Source organism: Neomonachus schauinslandi, chromosome 6, assembly GCF_002201575.2.
Source record: "Neomonachus schauinslandi chromosome 6, ASM220157v2, whole genome shotgun sequence".
In the NCBI taxonomy this organism is placed as follows: Eukaryota; Metazoa; Chordata; class Mammalia; order Carnivora; family Phocidae; genus Neomonachus; species Neomonachus schauinslandi.
The window spans coordinates 32656698-32662697 of record NC_058408.1 but is presented as its reverse complement, the minus strand read 5'-3'; positions in this window follow the sequence as shown (position 1 = coordinate 32662697).

The window sequence follows — 6000 nt, the reverse complement described above, 5'->3', positions numbered from 1 at the left end:
AGGGAGTGGAGAGGTGGGAGGGGCAGAGGCAGAGAGAGAATCTTAAGCAGGCTCCACACCCAGCGTGGAGTTCAGTGTGGACTCAATCTCAAGACCCTGAGATCATGACCCAAAATCATGAGTTGGACACTTAACTGACTGAGCCACCCAGGCACCCCCCGTCTTTTTTTTTTTTTTTTTTTTTTAGATTTCCCCAAATCTACTTAGGATGTGGAATTAATTAGAATTATTAGAACTAAACAGCTTTATCATTGGGTATGTTAGTTAAGATAACACTAGCTGCTGTAACAGATAAATCCTGAAATCTCAGTGACTTAACAGAAATTTATATCTCACTCGTGGAAAGAATGTGTATGGAGGGGCAGCAGTGAGCTGCAACGGGCAAGAAGTCTATCCCATTGTCATTCATGCTGATGGAAGTTCTGTGTTATCATCACCCCTGAAACAGGATGGATTTCCCTCACAACCAAATGTGGTTTGGACGTCAAGACTGATGATGTCACGTGCACACACACACACCAGGAAGGCATGGAAAGGTTTGTTACTCACATAAGGAGACTTTCTTGGAAGGAGGAGGGCTGATTCCAAAAATGGCTTGAGAGCACCTGGGTGGCTCAGTTGGTTAAGCAACTGCCTTTGGCTCAGATCATGATCCCAGAGTCCTGGGATCAAGTCCCGCATTGGGCTCCCTGCCCGGCAGGGAGTCTGCTTCTCCCTCTGACCCTACCGCCCTCTTGTGCTCTCTCTTTTTCTCTCAAATAAATAAATAAAATTAAAAAGCAAAAATGGCTTGAGAGAAAGCAGAGAGGGGCTACTGGCTTGGGGTTCATGATAGTTGGGTGATGGAGCTTGGGTAAGGATTCCCAGGCACAGGCTGAGACTTTCATGGTTTGAACTTCTGACCACTGCATTTTGGGGGGGCAGAAAGGGAAAGGGGAGTAGTGGGCTTGAAGGCTGTAAGCAAACATCAAAAATGGAGTCAAACTCTTAATTATACTTTGCTGCCCTCCACACATGGCTTCCATTGTTGTCCTGGATGCAGCCAGATGACAAGGGAAGGGGAAAAGGATTGTAGGTTTTAACAGGTTTTATAGGTTTTAATAGGCTTAATAGGTTTTAATAGGTCAGGCCAGGGAATGGTGGGCATATCCCTTCGGCCACGTTCCATTGATTAGAACCAAGTCACGGAGGACCTGGAAGTGTAGTCCCTGGTGGACAGCCACTTCCCAGCAACAACGATGGAAAGTGAAAGAACCTTTAGTGTATGGCTTGCCTTTTCTGCCACAGTGGAACACATGCAGCAATGGATCTAGGTTTGTGGGGCCCAAAGCTTGAATAATTTAAAGACTTTCAGAAAAAATAAATTAGAGCTTACAGATCCCAAATTAGAAAAGTGGTTCATGCCAAGTCAGGACTCAGAAGCTGAAGCTTCACCAGCTTCACTGTGTAAAGTTCTCTCACTGCAAGTCACTCTGGTGCAATTGCAGGGAGGCCATCACTTGCCACTCTCCAGGGCCATCTGGACCAGCCAAAAGGAAGAGGCGTGGTTTCTGGCCTAAGGCTGCCGTTTAGTGTTACACAGCTACAGAACTCCTTCCTGGGAGGGAGTACACCCCTGGACTGGTGACTCCAGAGAGTTCATAGAACTCCAGTCCAGAGCCTGTGAAAACAATTCAAATGTGCCCTGAGAACCAGGGAAGAGAATGATGTTATAACTTTGCTGTTAGTGAAAATAGGTATTACCTCTTTGTAACTACAATGCCTTAAAAAATTTCATCTCCTTGGGTTTTGCACGATATGCAGCTATTCAGTGGTTTGGGGCAGGGATACCTTTTTTTTATTATTATTATTGATTTCTGTGTGAGAGAGAGAGCATAAGAGCAGGGGGAGAGCAGTGGGAGAGGGAGACAGAATCTCAAGCATGGTCCACACCCAGCATGGAGCGCGATGTGGGGTGGATCTCACGACCCTGAGACCACGACCTGAGCTAAAATCAAGAGACACACACCCAACTGAGCCACCCAGGCACCCCTGGGGTAGGCATATTTCTTAAGCAAAAGATTTATAGGGGTGAAGCATGAAATATATGATTTGGTGTTCCATGATTCAGCAAGTTTGAGAAAGAGCAGTATCCCTTTGCAGGCCTTCAGCCTGGAGAATCGGATTCAGAGATGCCCCCCGAACGTCCCTCACTCAGCCTGCTTTCTGGTTTGCCTGGGTGAGGGCATGGGATATAAACCAGAGAAGAGCTAGGACCCCATAAAAATGCTGACATACCACTTCCCCTAGAGGCCCCAGGAGCCAGGGACATGCCCCCCATGCCCATGCTAAGACTGGGGCCCAGCACCACACTCAGAACGACTCCCTACAGGCCGGTCACGCAAGCACGTACAGACAGCAAAGTCTGGGTGGCATCTCTACTCAGCTCCACCGCGGAAGGCTCTTGGGGGCATACATTCCTCTCCTTAGTTTCTCATTTTTCTTTTCTTCTTTTTTTGATTTTTCTCATTATTTTTATTCAGCTCTGTTGTACCACATTGAAAACAATTTCAGAAGCTTCTATTTGGAGAAAAGTGGCTAAAAACAAAACACTAAACAGAAATAAATAATAAAGTGAAAATAACAAATATAACAAAATTTTGTTTAAATGGTGTCATCGCCAAGTCTAGACAGAAGCTGGGTCATTAAAAGGACTTCTCAGGGCATCCTGTAGTCCTCGGCTTCATCCCCCCACTCAGCCATACTTCCTGAAGATCCTCTGTGTGTCAGCTTTCCGACAGGTGCTGCGGACCGGGCCTCCGTGGGCTGCCCCTGCTCCAAGGGCACAGCGCCGTCAGCCTGCCCCTCCGGGCTGCACAGGGTTGTGGGCAATTTGTCTGCGGCAGGCCCTGCTCAGCCTGCTGGGACACTGGGCTGAGGAATGAGACGGGTTGGAATGGTTAGTGCGGTTACTGCCACAGGACCCACTGAGGGCAGAACAAGAGGAAATGGGTTGAAACAGCAACAGGAGGGATTGGGGTTTAACCGAGGGAAGGCTTCCCCCTTATCAGGGAAGGAGGAGCTGTCTCAGGTGACAGGGGAGCTCCAAGCATCAAGGTGTCCGTTCCTTTCCTCCAGGAGGCCTTCTGTGGCTCTCTGACTTCTGGGGACTGCTCCTGACCCGGACACGTGCTGCCTGCCTGCCACGCCCTCTGGCTCTTACTCATCCACCACCCGAGGCTGTTCTGCACAAAACCCTCAAGTCAGGGAGGCGGCGGCTCAGTCCCGTGCCTCTTGGTCTTCTGCGAGCTGCACGGGATACTGCGAGGCTCCTGCGGGCCAGGCGCAGGGGGCGGGGGGGGGAATCAGTGAACAACACACACAGAAATCCCTGCCCTTGTGGAGCTTAGATTCCACTCATGATAAATAAGTAAGCTGTGCAGGTTTTTAGAAGGTGATCAGATCTTTGGGGAAAACATTAAGGAGGGTCGCTTTGGGGATGTACATTATAGTTCATTAAAAACGATTTTTTTAAAAAATAAAGCCTTGGAGGGGAGGAGAGGGTGCCCAGGGTGAGGAGTCGGGGGTAGGAGGAGGGAAGACTGCAGTTTTAAAGAGAGCAGTAAGGGTAGGCATCACTGAAAACGTGACACGTGACCAAAGAGGAAATGAATTTTGCCCATATCTGAAGGAGGAGTGTTCCACCTTGGGGGCCTGGGGGCAGGGGAGGGAAAGGGCCTATGCTGTGTCCTTCCAGCCCTTCGGGTCCACGAACACTGTTGGCCTCTAAATGTGGCCTCGGTTGTGTTCACTGCCTCCTCTTTGCCTCTGGGAAGTGTTCCAACAGGCTATATCACGGTTCTGTGCCACAAGAGGTTGTTTACTAGCCTCAGTTTACAAATCTATAAAATGGGGATAACGATACCTCTACCATATAGGGTTGCGGGAGGTCAGAATTCAAAAGAAAAGAGGGGGGGCAGTCACAAAGGGGACCAGGGGTCTCTGAACAGGGCTGGGCAGTGTCTTCACCGGGCTTACAGACACTGGGTGCAAGGAACTGGGCTGAGGCTTTACACTGATTAACTGTTTAATTCTCCCCAAAACGCAACGAGAAGATGCTCTCCTGTCACCACTTATAAGAGGAGATGGAGGCTTACAGAAGTTGGAGGTCTCCAGCCGGCACGTGGAAGAGGCAGAACGTGGTGTGGACCTGCAAGAGTCCAGGGCTCCAGCCTACCCCATACCCCGTGCCTGGCCTGCCTCACCTGAGCCAGTTTTCTCCGCAGGTGTGAGCAGTGAGAACCATGTTCTGAAACCCAAGCTAGAGATAACAGCTCTCACGTTTCCTCCCAATCGGCCCTGATCTCTGCGGCCTCCTGTGCGGGGATATAACCCAGTTTTCTTTGCCAAATTCTTACAAGAGAAGAGAGAAATACTGCTGAAATCAGGGGCCTGATTAATTTTGACAACTGTGGGAGGGGAGGGAAGGAACGCATTCTTAGAACTACGGCGAGGCTGGGCTGGCGGGCCCCACACTCAGCACATTCTAGATGCCATGGGCTCGGGGGTTTTGAGAGAAACCCTGTGACTCACCCTAGCTTCCCATAGTCCCTGTTTTACTTGAAGGCACGCTGTCTTCCCATCATTCTCCCCTGGCCCCGCAACTCTGCCGGGCACTGACGACCCACCCGCCCTCCGCCCCCGGGTGGTGCCCCGCTGCTCCACGTCCCAGCATGAGTGGGGGGTCCTCTACGCTGGGCTACAGAGCCACGAAACCAGTGGCCTGAACACGCCTGCAGCAGACACCGCGGCACCCTCCTCTCTGAACCAAAGCCATGCAGCGTTCATCCCTTTTATTCTCCTTCTTACTGAAATCAATGTGCTCGCACTGATACAGTAACAGGTCTACTACCTGTGATACAGGACAATAATGAGCGCTAACCATGGGCCAGGCATCGTGCTCAAGCTTTTACCTTTTTCATTTGTTCCTTGCAACGACCCTATGAGGAAAACAATATCATCGTTCATCTGCGTCCTCTGAGAAGCAGATGCCAAAACGGGATTGGACACGCCAGGGGTTTAGTTAGGGGAAATGTCTTTAGGAGAGAAGAGAGGGAGGGAGGCTGGTCAAGCTGAGGGAGCCATCAGACTATGTCTGACCCCACTGAGGAGCGAAGGAGAGAAGGGTGGGCACGAGTGTCCTATACTATACTACTATGCAGTCTGCAGAAGCGGCCGCAGAGTTGCCAGGGAACCCTCAAACCAAAATCGGCCATCACTAGAGGCCTTGTTCCCCCAGGAACTGGTGTACTTAGCATCCCTACCAAGCCCAGTCACTGCCTGGGGGCGGTCGGAGGGAAGCATGGCCTCAGTGCAGATGCAACAGTGGATTTCAGAGAACAGCACCTGGGGCCTTAGCATGATGCTGTAATTGGAAGTCGAGGCAACACATTCTCATAGTTAATACTTATAATTCCAAATATTGCTAATAATTTTTGTGGGGGGCGCTTGGGTGACTCAGTTGGCTGAGCCCCCAACTCTTGATTTTGGCTCAGGTCATGATCTCAGGGTCCTGGGACCGAGCCCCACATCGGGCTCCCCACAGTCTGCTTGTCCCCCTCTCCCTCTGCCCCTCCCCCGCTTGCACGCACGTGTGTACACTTTCTCTGTGAAATAAATCAATCTTAAAAGAAATTTTTGTGGAGTGCCACAATTATTATCCCCATTGTACTAGTTGATAAACTGAGGCTCTGTAAAGTCACCGGCACATACTTGGAACCCAGTCTAGTATAACTCCAAAGCTTTCTCCTGTGCAGTGTGCATCTGAGCTATTGACCACCACATCACAAGCCCCATTCCTCAGACTCCATAATCAGTGGAGGGCTGGGCACACAATCAGTGTCCCATAAAGGTTTCTGGGGTAATGTGATTGAGCTCCTGTATAGTAAGAAAAAATGCCTGCAAGTTTCCTGTGTCCCCCATAACTCCTAGAACCCTGAGCCTGAGTCACCTCTTTCAGCT